General features: G+C 38.0%; 1 protein-coding gene across 2 annotated transcripts in view; it reads right to left on the reverse strand.

Moving 5' to 3' along the window:
* The window catches only part of CCDC178 (coiled-coil domain containing 178), a 622,621-nt gene that overhangs the window by 537,079 nt on the left and 70,084 nt on the right, over window positions 1-15,458 (reverse strand). The gene's annotated exons all lie outside the window — the stretch shown is intronic.

Here is a 15,458-nt window from a genome sequence, read left to right on the forward strand (position 1 = left end):
AACAAAAAGAAATCCTGTGATTCAGTCAGTAATCGATTGGTTGTATGAGGTGATTAAGAGAAGCAAGGCTGCAAACATAGGAGATTGGAAGAATGGCTATATCTTCAAGAGTAAGAAGGGAGTTTCAAGGAAGGAAGGGTCTCGAGGGAAAAGTTATGAGTTCTGTTTTGTTCATGTTAAGCTGGAGGTGTCAATGGCACATCCAGTTAGAAATGTGAAATAGGATATTAATGATGTAGTACCAAAGCTTAAGAAGGAGAATAGGGCTAAATAAATCTGGGAATCATCTGCATGGAGATAACCGAAGCCATGGAAACTGGTGAGATCACTAAATGACAGAGTATAAAGAACAAAAACAAAAAGAGCCTACGACAGAAAACGGAGTGGCCAGAGAGTTAGCAAGAGAGCTAAACAAAAACTCAGGGAGTCAGGAAAATTAAGAAGTTAGTCAACAGCACCAAGTGAAGCAGAAAAGTCAAGAAGGAGAATTGGAAAAAAAAGACCATAAGATTGGCCAATTATGAGATCAACAGCGATTTTGCCTTAAGTATAGTGCCTGGCACATGGTAGGTACTTGGTAAATGCTTACTGACTGACTGGCTCTGGAGAGAGAAGTCCCAGCTGAATGATGAACCCAGACTGCAGAGGGTTTAGAAGAGAGGGAGAAGAGAAGAGAAATGTGTAGACATCAAGTACAGATGACTCTTGAAAGAAGTTTAGATATAAAGGCAAGATGAGATAAAGGGTAAAAGTTGTCAGGCATGGTAGAATCTAGTGAAGGCTGTTTAAGGATGTAGAAGACTTGGGTGTGAGTTTAGGATATAAATCATAGCCAAATATTGGGAAACACAAAACAGGAATATCTGAAAGATCAAATCTAATTCACATGAGACACAAGACTCAAACTTCAGGCAAAAGCTAGACTAGATGATCTTCAGGTCCTTTCCAACTCTGGGATTCTGTGATTAACAATCAATCAATAGTATTTATTAAATGCTGGCTACGTGCCAAGTGGTACTAAGAGCAGGAGAGTAAAAAACAGAAGAGAAACATCCCTCCACGCAGAGAACTTACAGTCTAACACAAACAACTCTGAGATTGATATATACTCAGAAACAGAACAAGCTAGTCTAAGGAAAGTAAGATAGAAGGTAAGATAGGGGATGGGAGGATGGAAGAAGTAGTGAGAGAGAGATTGAAGAAGAAAGAGAAGAATGGAGGGAAGGAGAGAAAGAGGGGAAAGGGGAAAGGAGTGAGGGAAAAAAGAGGCAGGGAAGGAACAAGGAAGAAAGGAAGGAGAGAAGAAGGGAGGGAAACAAGTATTTATTAAGTAGTTATTTTGTGTCAAGCATTGTGCTAGGACAATGATTTTTAGAAGATAAAACTTGACAAGATAGTCAAAGAATTATAGTACTCCTAGAAACACATGATGAAACAAAAAGCCTGAATATCTACATTTTGGGAAATCAGAAAAGAAAATTTCCTGGAAATACAAAAGCTAATTTAAAAAGTACAGATTGTTAGAATTGACACGATGCCAACAGGTAAGAAGAATCCAATGTAGACGTTACTCAAAAAGAGAGTCAATAAACTCCAAAAATGCATCTTAAACAGAGAGGGATGCAGGAGAGATGAAAATGTGGAAAATTAAAGGATGGTGAACAGCTATGGCTTAGGAATGAGAAGGGGTTGAAAAAGCCATCTTGACTGAATTGTAGCATGCATGAGGAAAAATAATTTTTAATTCAACTAGAAAGATAAATTGTATAGAGATTTAAAAACTAAGCAAATAATTTTACATTTAATCCCAGTTGGTGGAGTAGGAGAGTCAGGGAGTCACAGTGTCAGATTTACCCTTAAGAAAAATTGCTTTGGTAACAGTGGGTAAAATAGATGAGAGTGGTAAAAGACTTGAGGCAGGGAGACCAAATGGGAGATTATTGCAATAACCTAGGCCAGAGATGATGAGGACCCCAACTAAGACAATAAATATGGGAATTAAGAGAAGAGGTTGGATGTGAGAGATGGTAGAAATGATAAGATTTAGCAACTGATTGAATACGTGGGATGAAGGACATTGAGGAGTCCAGTATAATGCCAAAGTTATGAAACTGGAAAAATTATGTTGCCTTCATTAGAAATATAGACATTTGAAAGAGCAGAATATTTAGTGGGGAAGATAATGAGCTCAGATTTAGATACCAGGAATGAAACAGGTTTCCAGGATGCTGAGTTTGAAACGTGCAATTGATGACACAAGAATGAAACTAGGCATGTAGATCCGGGAGTCATCTTCATGGAGATGATAGTTAAATACATGGAATTTATGATGAGATTATAAAGAGAGAGGGAGAAGAGGAAAGGGTCTATGATAAAACCTTGTGGAATACCCCCAGATAGGGAAGAATAAAATAAGAAGACTGGCCTGGATATGAAATGGAAAGCTGTATATCTAAATTTTATGGTAGTGTCAAGAAGGTATTATTGCAAACAAAAAACAAAGAAACATGGGAATGTTAGACTTATTAAAGAGAAGAGGAAAGAAGAACCAATGATTTGGGACTAGGCTAGATAGGAGTGGGATGTGTTTCCAGGATATACTGTATCAAGCGAAATGTGCAGCAAATCCTTAAAACACATTTCATTATCTTATTATTAATAGCTTAAGATCTGATGAAGGGAAAGCCAAAATTAGCTATCATAACTATGATTGTCAATGGGATAAGTGCACTCATAAAAGACAAGAAGAATGAGGAATTGTAGCAAACCAAATCATTTTTCCATAGCCTTACCTAAGCATTTAACTTAACATTGAGACTGTTTGCAGGGAGTAGGTAACGGAGAAGGCAATACATAAATAACTAGGCACATACAAGATTTATACAGAGTAGATGATGGATAATATCAGAGAAGGTACTAGAAGCTAGAGGTAGGAAAGACAACCTAGAAAGACCTCCTGAAGAACCTGGGATTCAAGCTGGGTCTTGAACAAAGAGTAAAGAAGAAAGAGAGAGGGAGGGAGGGAAGAAAAAGAAGGAAGGAAGGAAGGAAGGAAGAAACAGGGAGGGTGAGATATAGGAAGGAAAGCATTTATTAAGTGTTTACAAGACACTGTACTAAGTACTGAGAAGACATAAAGCAAGACAATCACTGCCCTTAAGGAACTTAAACTTTAATGGGGACAGAGAAGTAGGAAAAAATGTAGCTTTGAGTTTTCATCTGGGGAATCACAGAAATAGTGAAATAGGGCAGAGTAGAAAGATACGCATATGCTAACTCCTAACCCACAGCCCATAAAATACCTGTAAAGAACTCCCAACAAATTCTGGAGCAGCAGAAGCCACAGAACAATGGAGTGGAGGAGATTTCTGTTCCAGAGAGACCTGAAAAACCAACACCAAAGGTCCATCACACCCCGGACCTGGAGCAGAGCCCAGCCCTGCCTCAGCCGAGCGATACCAAGAGGAGCCAATCCGAGCAGACTTCAGGGATGGAATCTCCAGCAGCACAGGTCCCTCCTCCACCCACAGGCACCAAAGGTCAGTGAGAGGGTCTTTTCAGCTTGCCGAGCGGAGCAGGGTGTCTCCATAACTCAGGCCCCCTCGGGAGGCAGCAGCAGAGGCAGCAGCAGACAGGGGTTCCCAAAGCAGGGAGGGGCCCAGATCCATGGTTGAAGGTCTCCACTTAAACCCCCTGAGGGAACTGAGCCCCCTGTGGTGACCCTGCCCCCACCTGAGCACCTGAACTTAATCTCACACTGAATAGCAGCCCTGCCCCCGCCAAAAGCCCTGAGGCTGGGAAGCAGCATTTGAAACTCAGTCCCCAAGTGCTGGCTGGGCAGATCTGGAGGCCAGGTGGGTGTGGAGAGGAAACTCAGAAGTCAAGTCACTAGGTGGGAAAATGCCCAGAAAAGGGGGAAAAAAATAAGACCAAAGAAGGTTACTTTCTTGGTGAACAGATACCTCCTCCCATCCTTTCAGATGAGAAAGAACAATGCTTACCATCAGGGAAAGACACAGAAGTCAAGGCTTCTGTATCCCAAACATCCAAAATAAATATTCAATGGGCTCAGACCATGGAAGAGCTCAAAAAGGATTTTGAAAATCAAGTTAGAGACATGGATGAAAAACTGGGAAGAGAAATGAGAGAGATGCAAGAAAACTATGAAAAGCTGGTCAACACCTTGCTAAAGGAGACCCAAAAAAATGCTGAAGTAAACAACACCTTGAAAAATAGGCTAACTCAATTGGCAAAAGAGGTTCAACAAGCCAATGAGGAGAAGAATGCTTTCAAAAGCAGAATTAGCCAAATGGAAAAGGAGATTCAAAAATTTACTGAAGAAAATAGTTCTTTCAAAATTAGAATGGAACAGATGAAGGCTAATGACTTTATGAGAAACCAAGAAATCACAAAACAAAACCAAAAGAATGAAAAAATGGAAGATAATGTGAAATATCTCATTGGAAAAACAACTGACCTGGAAAATAGATCCAGGAGAGACAATTCAAAAATTATGGGACTACACAAAAGCCATGATCAAGAAAAGAGCCTAGACATCATCTTGCATGAAATTATCAAGGAAAACTGCCCTAAGATTCTAGAACCAGAGGGCAAAACAAGCATTCAAGGAATCCATCGATCACCGCCTGAAAGAGATCCAAAAAGAGAATCTCCTAGGAACATTGTGGCCAAATTCCAGAGTTCCCTGGTCAAGGAGAAAATATTGCAAGCAGCTAGAAAGAAACAATTCAAGTATTGTGGAAATACGATCAGGATAACACAAGATCTAGCAGCTTCTACATTAAGGGATACAAGGGCCTGGAATATGATATTCCAGAAGTCAAAGGAACTAGGACTAAAACCAAGAATCACCTACCCAGCAAAACTGAGTATAATACTTCAGGGGAAAAAATGGTCTTTCAATGAAATAGAGGACTTTCAAGCATTCTTGATGAAAAGACCAGAGCTGAAAAGAAAATTTGATTTTCAAACACAAGAATGAAGAGAAGCTTGAAAAGCTAAACAGCAAAGAGAAGTCATAAGGGACTTATTAAAGTTGAACTGTTTACATTCCTACATGGAAAGACAATATTTGTAACTCTTGAAACTTTTCAGTATCTGGGTACTGGGTGGGATTATACACACACACACACACACACGCACATGCACATGCATACGCATATACACGCACACACGCAGAGACAGAGAGCACAGAGTGAATTGAATAGGATGGGATCATATCTTAAAAAAATGAAATTAAGCACTGAGAGAGAAATATATTGGGAGGAGAAAGGGAGAAATGGAATGGGGCAAATTATCTCTCATAAAAGAGGCAAGCAAAAGACTTTTTAGTGCAAGGAAAAAGAGGGGAGGTGAGAGAAAAACATGAAGTTTACTCTCATCACATTCTACTAAAGGAAGGAATAAAATGCACACTCATTTTGGTATGAAAACCTATCTTACAACACAGGAAAGTGGGGGAGAAGGGATAAGCAGGGTGGGGGGGGATGATGGAAGGGAGGGCAATGGGAGGAGGGAGCAATCTGAAGTCAACACTCTTGGGGAGGGACAGGATCAAAAGAGAGAATAGAAGCAAAAGGGGGCAGGATAGGATGGAGGGAAATATAGTTAGTCTTACACAACATGACTATTATGGAAGTCATTTGCAAAACTTCACAGATATGGCCTATTGAATTGCTTGCCTTCCCAAAGGGAATGGGTAGGGAGGGAGGGATGAAGAGAAGTTGGAACTCAAAGTTTTAGGAACAACTGTTGAGTACTGTTCTTGCTACTAGGAAATAAGAAATACAGGTAATGGGGTATAGAAAGTTGTCTGGCCCTACAGGACAAAAGAGAAGATGGGGACAATGGAAGGGAGGGATGATAGAAGAGAGGGAAGATTGGTGATAAGGGCAATTAGAATGCTCGGTGTTTTGGGTGGGGTGGGAGGACAAAAGGGGAGAAAATTTGGAACCCCAAATTTTTTGAATATGAATGTTAAAACTTAAATAAGTAAATAAAAAGAAATAGTGAAATAATCCAAAAGTCAATCAATAATCTTTCCAAAACTGATGATACTATTGATATGATTATTGTGCCCAGAGCAAGATTTGAAAATGAAGGGAGCGGGAAGGAGCTAAGACTATGGCAGGAAAGTAGACAGCAAGATGGCTTTCTGGGACAGCTGGATAGAATGTGAAGCATAGTCTGATCTGGTCTGGAGTAAGCTAGATGTAGTGGCTCAACCCTGGAGTAGATTAACTTCCCCAGACATTGGAGCATGAATTCTATAGGTCTGATGTGTAATCTGCTGGACTAGGTAGGGAGAAGTGGGAGGGAACCTTCTTTATTCCACAGCCTCCTTAACTACCTTTTCCCCTAATGATGGTAATAAGGAATTAGTGTGAGTAAAAAGTAATAAGCTAGATTTGGGATATGGTCAATTTTACTTCTCTTTCTGGCTTGGTCCCTAGGGACTGGGCAGGATTAGATGAAGAATATGACTGAATAGAGCCCATGATGTGAGCTGAACCCTCATTGATCCCAAGGACAAGAAGGAAGAAAAAACAGAATTTTTTGGTCAAAGGACCTTGAGCACACAAGGCCAAATGAGACAAGTGTTTAGGTAAAGCTGGTCAGAGACAGAAAATGGCTCTAGGAAAAGTCAAGATCTAAGAGGGAGCTGGCAAGGAGCAAAGTTTTGGTTGTAAGGAACAAGACTTCAGTTCCAAGGGAAAAGATTTGTTAGTAAACTGGACAAAGAGTATACATTTTATTTGTTGTGTTCAAGGACAGACTGGCATTTATTGGCTAGCTTTATTTGCCCAGAGTCTGATGTGGGAAACTGCTCCTGCTGCCACTGCTCTTATCAGACCTGATGCAAACTACAGAGTGGCTGACTAGATACCATTCCTCATTAAGTAAGAGTGTTCTTTCCTCTTGTACTAACCCTACCTTCATTAACTCTGGCATTTAAAGAACAATAGATAGTAGAGAAGTCCTGTATTGGTAATCTGAAAAGCCTCTTTGGCATAAAGATTGGAGATAAAGAATGGGAAGCCATCTAAGTAGAGGTGATGGAAATAAACATACTTACTTAGGAAGAGACATACAGAAATAGAGGAAAAGAGGGCTGTGGATAAAGCTAAGGGTAAAATACACCTCAAGGGGTTAGAAAGACAATAAGGAACCAGCAAACTCTTACATATATTTTGTCTACATTGTCCTATATTTAAGATTTATGGGGCAATCATTCATGAAAATTTAATATATACATTTTCTTTTATGATTATCATTATTTCTTGTTAACTATGACTCCTCTCCACTATATTAGCATGAATAATCAACAGTTGGCTCCATATAAAATTTTATTGGATTTAGATTTGTCTTGTAAGAATAAAACAGAGGTTTTTGTTTAACTTTCATTTGAATAATGAAATGTGATTTTAAAGTGAATGAATGAGTCTTGGATAATACTTTTTTTCAAGTAATATAATTATATTCCTCCAGATTAGATTAATCACAAGCAATCATTCCAGTCTATTTTTTTCCTTTATGGATTGACTTTGAAATAAGATTATGTTTGGCTTGATGATACTGCACATAACTTCTCAAATTTACTCTAGATTGATGGGGCAGAGTCTCAATACGAGCACTGAAAGTCTTTTCATCACAGAATGGACCCTTACTAGAAATCTAACACATTGTGACATGAAAACAGTACTAAATACTTCTATAGGACATAAAATACCTTGAGAAAGGACAGCCTCACACACTGTTCCCCACTTGCCCGATCATATCCATATCTGGTAAATTTCTGCCTAAAGAACTCAGAGTGCTAGTACCTTTTCCAGTCATAAGGGCTCACCTAGCTCATACTCTCACTCCAGAAAGAAAAAAATACAATATGTCTAAAAGCACAAAAGTCTAATTAAATCTCTTGGCTACCAGTGCCACCCCTTCCTCTTTTAATCCCCAGCTAGCTACCTCCAAGTGCTACAATAATGACAATGCAGTCTGGCTACATGAGCTCCAATGCTTTCCCCCAGCTTTAGCTGACCACAGCAGCTGCTATTTCCAGCTATGAAGGCTTCCCTATTAACAGAAGTAACCTCAGCAGGAGTGATGATCTAATATAATTAGAAAATGATAACTTTCTGTCTTAGCCTAGTATAATCTATAGGAGCCATAAAATCTAATATGATCCAAGTGTTTTATTAATGTATGTTTATGTTTACATTGGTCTATATATAAATATTTATATTTACCAATCCATTGATTGTGTTGATACACTACTGAAAGAACTCAATTTCATCAATAGTAACAACTTCATTATTTATAAAATTACAAAACCTAAAGAAATAGTAGCTAAATGTAAGGGTGGTTCACAGATTCTCCTCAGAGAGGCAAAGTTGGCAAAGTTAGATTAATGTTCAGACCCAACTCAACAAATGACACCATTTCGTGGGACTCTAAGTCACCTTTATAAGCATAAGTAAATGTATCGCCAAGGTAATATTCACACTCTGGTGGTGACTATGAATATGCTGGTGTAGTTCTCAGTTGCAACGTATAACAGACTCTCCATATAGAAGGCAGAAGAAAAACATTTATTTAAACACCAAAAAGTCAAATCCCAAAACCAGAAAGCAAAATCCATCATAGCAACCAAGAAGTCAATACAGGTTATCACTACAAGGGCCAAAGCCATTCCTAAGACTCCCTGTCCCCTGCTGGGACTTTCCTACAAACAAACACTCATGAACCAAAGCTGTGCCTGCCTGCCTGTGTTCTTCCCAGTTCTGACTAGCCTGACCATGTGATCTAAGCAGGTCACATGGGCCTGTTAATGAATGGGAAAGATTTTCCCATTTACATTGCCATTACATTTGGCCCCAAGATCTTTTGTATTCGTTATGTAGGTCGGTGGGGCAACTGGTATGAACAGAATTATAACAAGGATAACAGAAAATAAACATATAATACAATATCTTAGGCAACTGATGTCAACATAACTTTACAACAATATAACAGGGATCACACAAAATAGGCACATAAAACAATATCTCAGGGTAAGGCTTGAGCACATGCACCCCATTATTCCACCTAATTCATCACAGCAATCAAGAAGTTAATATAGATTATCACCGCAAGGGGGCAAAGTCATTCCCAAGCCTCCCTGCCCCTTTCTGGGACCTTTCCACAAACTAATACTCATGAGCCTAAGCTGTGCCTGCCTGCCTGTGTCCTTCCCAGCTCTGACTAGCCTGACCAACTCCCTCCCAGCTCTGCTCCACCTTTCCTGCTCCACCCATTCAGCAAGCTCCTCCCACCACTTGTGACTTAGGCTTCCATGTGATCTAAGCAGGTCACATGGGCTTATTAATGAATGGGAAATATTTTCCCATTACATTACTATTATGGCAAAGTACCACAATCACATGGAGCTTATGTGCCCAAAACATAATCTTTGAGTCATAGTGGAGAAACTCCATGAAAAATCTGAAAAGTTCTTGAAAGCAAGTTATGAGGCAACCAGGTGGCAGAGTACATAGAACTCTTAATTCCCAAGCTAAAATTCAGCCTCAGACAATTACCAGTTGTGTGAAAGCTGTTTAGTCTCTCTAAATGTCAGTGCCCTTGCCTGTAAAATGAGGAGATTGAATTCAGTGGCCTCTAAGTTCCTACCCAACTTTAAATCTGTGATCCTTTGAGCAAATAATCAATATACCTTGAGATTCAGTGACTTAAGCAACAAAGGTCCAGGGATGTACAGGGATTATGAGAAACGTGTTGGAAAATATGGTTCAGGATTAAGGAAGAAAACATGCCAAAAGCTTGAAGATTACTCATTAACCCCATGAGTATATTTTTTTAAAGAAGAGAATTGGTGAGAGCAAAACATAGAAATCTTTGAGCAAACCCCATCCCAAAAATGAAATTGACTATGATTTACCAAAGAAGAAACTATAGTCACCAACATGAGATTCATTTCAGAATGAATTGTCGATGTGCAGTCAGATCACTGACTATTTATAGCAAAAATCAAAAATAAATACCAAACTACAAGAAAAATGATAAAGATGAAAAGACAACATTTTCAATACATTTGATCCAACCCATTTAAACAAGCTGCTGACTCTGAAAATATGAAAGAATTCAACATAAAGACAATGAATCTGATCACCACCAATTCTTAGAGAAGCAAAGAGTAGAAAGCATTTGCCACAAGTAGAACAAAAGTACCCTAAAACTCCTTAGCCATTAAATATCTTATGGAAGGAAGGTAGAAAGGAGGGAGGGAAGGAAGGATGGAAAGGAAGGAGAAAGAAAAACAAACATTTATTAAACACCTACAAATATTATCTAATTTGATCCTTGAAAAGTGAGAATATTTTAGAATAAGAGCATTTGTAAAATTTTAAAGATTAGGATGATAGATGATTAAGAAAAGTGTTTCCTCATAATCCAGTAGAGGGAGAAAAAAAGTCTTCATTAATATTGAAGTGAGACCAAAGATCCCTCTTTATAGATAAAAGCAGATGGAGAGCAACATTTAGAAGTGCAACAAGTGTGTGATTCAAGTGTCACACTGGTGTTCATGAAGTTTAAGTGACCTGGAGGAAGGTCTCTACTGTGGAATATATTTTGTGGAAAACTAGAGGATAGAAAGGGATTAGAATGCCATAGGATGGAAAAGCATATGATGTGAACTGGCATGGGAAGCATCCACATTGATGAGATCATGGATCTCTCTGAGCTGAAACTACTTCCCAGTGATGCTAAGTGGCTGCAAATTGTGGAGCAATGGGGAGAAAAATTGGAACTCAAAATTTTGTAGAAATGAATGTCATAATCTAAAAATAAATTAATAATTTTTTTTAAAAATGTATTGTTTAAGCCTCATCACATCCTCCACACTCAGTATTCTCAAAAAACTTGTTACCCACATTAAATAATAGGTAGTATTTATATAACACTTTCAGATTTGCAAAGCCATTTACATATATTATCTCCTTTAATTCTCACAATAAATGTGTACGGTAGGTGCTCATTCTACAAATGAGGAAACTACGGATCAGACAACTTCAGAGAAGTGGTATCTTGCTCACAGTCACATAGTAAGAGTTGAAATTGGGATTTAAACTCATCTTCTTGGCTTCAAATCCAAACCTCTAACCACTATACCACCTATAGAGTTGGCCAGTTATTTATTGATTCAACAAATATTTATTGAGGTTTTATTATACAAAAGATACTAAATTGTAGGTGATTAGGGAAACATGAAGATGTAATCTTTCCCCACAAATTGCTTATTATCTGGTATGTAAGATAAAATGCTGTTGTAAGCTAGACCAGCTTCTGACCAGTCTGATATTTCAAGTTCAGAATTGGAATAAAATGAGACAGCAGAGACCATTAAACAGTTAACAAAAGGAGGAACTCCATTTGGCTATCTCTGCGAATGGATAGGCAGCAAAGTTACTCTATTGATTCAGTTTTGTAAATCTTCTATATTGGCCATGCTGGTTTGCCAGTCAATCAACTCTTGTTTTTCTACTTAAGCCACCAGGAAGCTACATTGCTAGCCTAACCCTGAGTCTCCTCAGATAACTGACATTTCCCAGAATCAGGAAAACTCATCTTCCTCAATTCAAATCTGGTTGCAGACACTTACTAGTTGTGTGACCCTGGGCAAGTCATATAACCCTGTTTGCCTCATCTCCTCATCTGTAAAATGAGCTAGAGAAGGAAATGGCAAACTACGTCAGTATCTCTGACGAGAAAACCCCCAAATGGGGTCACTAAGAGCTGCACCCTACTGAAAAGCAACTGAACACAATTAACCTTGTCTATATGACAATTACTGCTCTTACCACAGATGTATGGAAATAATTAATAATAATAATACAGTGTAGAACACAAATTTTTTTAAAGGTACAAAGTACTATAGAATTCCAGAGGTCACGGAGATTAATTCTAATTGAAGGGAAAAGCAAAGATTTCATGGAAGAGATGGCATTTCAGTTGAGCCTTGAAGACTGTAATAGGCAGAATCGGGACAAGGAAGTAGCAATTCATGGAAGTGCTTTATTAGCAGAGGGAAAACCATGAATGAAAGGCATTGAGGCAGAAGAATGTAGAACCTTTTGGAGCAATATCAAAGTAGCTCAGTTTATAATCAAAAGGAGTTTGACATATATGACAATTACTTCCTTGAATTATAGGTGAATGTGTCAGACAGTACTCAACTGTCTCTGAGGCATGATTTTTAAAAAATTTTCCCCCAAATAAAAGATAATTGCTGTGTGTCATGAATCAGATTATTCTATTTATAATCTTTGGTCTACAGTGAGTAGAGAAAAAAATGCATGCAACTGGGGTTCTAAAACAGGAAGCAAAAACATAGGTAACAGTGATCTGAACTACTATATCTGTTGTTAACTTATCCTCAAACGCCTACAGAAAATGTCAGTCACACTAAACTACATAGCTATTTGGCAATAAAACTAACAACTGCTGTAATCTATTCTATTACATTGCCAAAAAGACTACTGTTAACATCCTTTGAGTTTCACTATATTTTAAATAACAAGTTTCACTCTGAAGCTAAAAAAAAAAAATCACAAATTGTAAAGTAATTAATTTGAAGCAAATACTAGATTTACTTCATTTATCTATTATCAACATGATAAACACTTAAAGAAATACTTTTATTTTTTCTATTTGTTACTTCAAATTCACTTTTCCCTACTTATTTGGCTGCTTTAGGAAGGTTGTTTTCTACTTCTCAAACTTCTAAAAACATTTAAAAATCACTATCATACTGTAAAATTTTCTTTGAATGAAAGATTAAAATTAATACTTTTTCAGTTTTTCCATTCAATTCAAAAAGCATTTATTAAGTCCCTGCTGCAGTTTAGGAGCACTGAGACAAAAACAAAATAAACTCTCCCTCCAACACGTCTACAAATTGGGAGAGGGGGGAACAGAGGCACAAAAGGGAAAACATATATCCAAATGACTACCCACAAAATAACTTCCAAGTAAATGCAAAGAATTTCAGGTGGGAAGATCCCTAGGAACCACAGGAAGAACTCAAGAAAGGCCTTTTGTAGGAGATGGCACTTGAGTTGAGCCCTGAAAGGAGCTTGAGAATGGAGATGGAGGTGAAAGTGGAGTCAAGATGAGAAAGCAATCCAGGCATGGTGGTGGGGAGGGTAGAAACCTGTGCAAAGGCAAAAGATGAAACTCTGCATACTGAGAGATAATTTGGCTGGAATGTAGATTGCGTGAGGAGGAGTAACTTGAAATCAGCCTAGAAAGATAAGTCAGAATCAAATGTTGAAGGACTATTCTAGGGGGCAATATGGAGACAATGACATGAGTATTTCTTCCAATGGTACAGATGGCAACCTACCCATGCCTTCTTGTTCTTTGTAAATCCTACTGAAATATACCTCTAAATCCTCCACAGGGGGATTTTTCTATTATACTAATTTTCTTGTAGGTGAATAAATGAATCAGTGAATGAAGGAATGGATCAATTTATTAGGCACTTAGCATGTACCAGGCACTGTGATAAGCACAAGAGATACAAATATAAGCAATCAAGACAGCCTCTATCCTTAAGGAGTTTGCATTCTAATGGGGTAAGACAACACATAAACGGAATGCCTGATGGTCATTAAGATAAAGTGAAAATTCAAGGTCAAGGTCTCCAGGGTGGAGTTCAAGTTCAAGTTCCTACATGAAAGAGATGAGGAGGCTTGAAAGTTTCAATATTATGTGCAGCATTCAGAGTATCCATTTCCTCTTACTCTAGTCATTGTTGTTTGTCCTGGGTTCTCAAAGAGGAGCAATGACATCACAAGGGTGATGTCTTGACTTGTGCATGAACTGGATTTAAGTGGGACAGAGCTGTGCAAAGACATCAGTCTCACTCTCTTCTCCACAGTCATCAAAGTTCAGTTGTAAGGCAAGAGTGGCAATGGCTCAGGATGCAGTAGGTGATCTTGGTTGGTGAGGAGGTAAGCTGGCTTCAGTCTTACAACATGACTACCAGTTCAACTCTTTTTTCCAGTCATATAAGCTGTAGAAATTAATATTTTTATACTTTTATATATTACATGTACAAAATTTGTTTTTGATAAAATGTCACTATCTCTTTCCAGTCATGATACATATACCTCTAATGACTTTTGGATGGTCTTCAATTTTTAATCTTTAGAAAAATTGTTAGGACATCTAGGTGGCACAGTGGATACAGTGCCAGGCCTGGGGTCAAGAAGACTCATCTTTGTGAGTTCAAATCTGGTCCTCAGACACTTACTAGCTATGTGACCCTGGACAAGTCACTTAACCCTTTTGCCTCAGAGGTCCTCAGCTGTAAAAATGTCTGGAAAAGGAAATGGCAAACCACTCTAGTATCTTTGCCAAAAAAAACCCAAATAAGGTTACAAAGAGTCAGACATGACTGAAAAATGACTCAACAAAAAATTGTTATTCTACCAATAATAGTCATATAATATCATTGGAAGAATATTACAGGCAAAAATGATTATCATAATGTAAAAGAAAACAACATGCAAAGACTTTATAACTTTGATCAATGCAATCCTGACTTCAGAGGACTAATGGTGACTACAACCTACACACACAAGAGCATATTTGTTGAAAATAAGAGAAGGCCAAAGTAGACTTTTGTAAATGATACTGAACAGTAGACCATACTATTAGTCACAAAATCGAATCATAAATACAGATACCGCCATACTTACTATGTGTTAACAATAGAATAATGTTTAATTTGTTAGAGTAGAAATCTAGCCGTCAAGGCTGTCCTCCAAAAAGATGTCTCATTTGTTCATTTAAAAAAAATTCAGATGCAATTGAGGTAACGTTGTCCAATTTTTGAACATTATTTTGATCATTATTATCCTCAAAGGAGGCATAAGATAGATATGTATTGCATTGGGCAAGAAACTCATAGTTGGGCTACTAATGACTAAATTAATGTTTGTAGAAAATCTAAGCGCTTTTTAATTCTATGGTCTCTTTCTCTCTTTCCACTACTGCTGCCACCACAACTGAAGATGGAATCATGCATGACTAAGGGTCATTTAAAAAATTTTTTCTTTGTTTCCTGGGTTGCCATAGCAAATTAATTCATCAATTTCAGGTCTATCTTCTAATTATGAGCCTCCCAGCTATGCCATGGCTAACTCTGAAACCTCTCCAGCATGGTGAACTAGAGCTAGAGTCATACTGGCAAAGCTTTTAACAACCTAAGGAAACCTCTGTGCCAGGATGAGGACTCAAGTAGAACATTATGGAGAAAAATGAATACTATAATATCTTATACTAATCATTTCATGAATCATAATCCAATAACATTTTACTTTAATAATTCTGTGATTTTACTGACATTTCACTAACATTGATCATAACCCATGGTT

The sequence above is a fragment of the Notamacropus eugenii genome, chromosome 4 (genome assembly GCF_028372415.1).
Source record: "Notamacropus eugenii isolate mMacEug1 chromosome 4, mMacEug1.pri_v2, whole genome shotgun sequence".
Classification (NCBI taxonomy): domain Eukaryota; kingdom Metazoa; phylum Chordata; class Mammalia; order Diprotodontia; family Macropodidae; genus Notamacropus; species Notamacropus eugenii.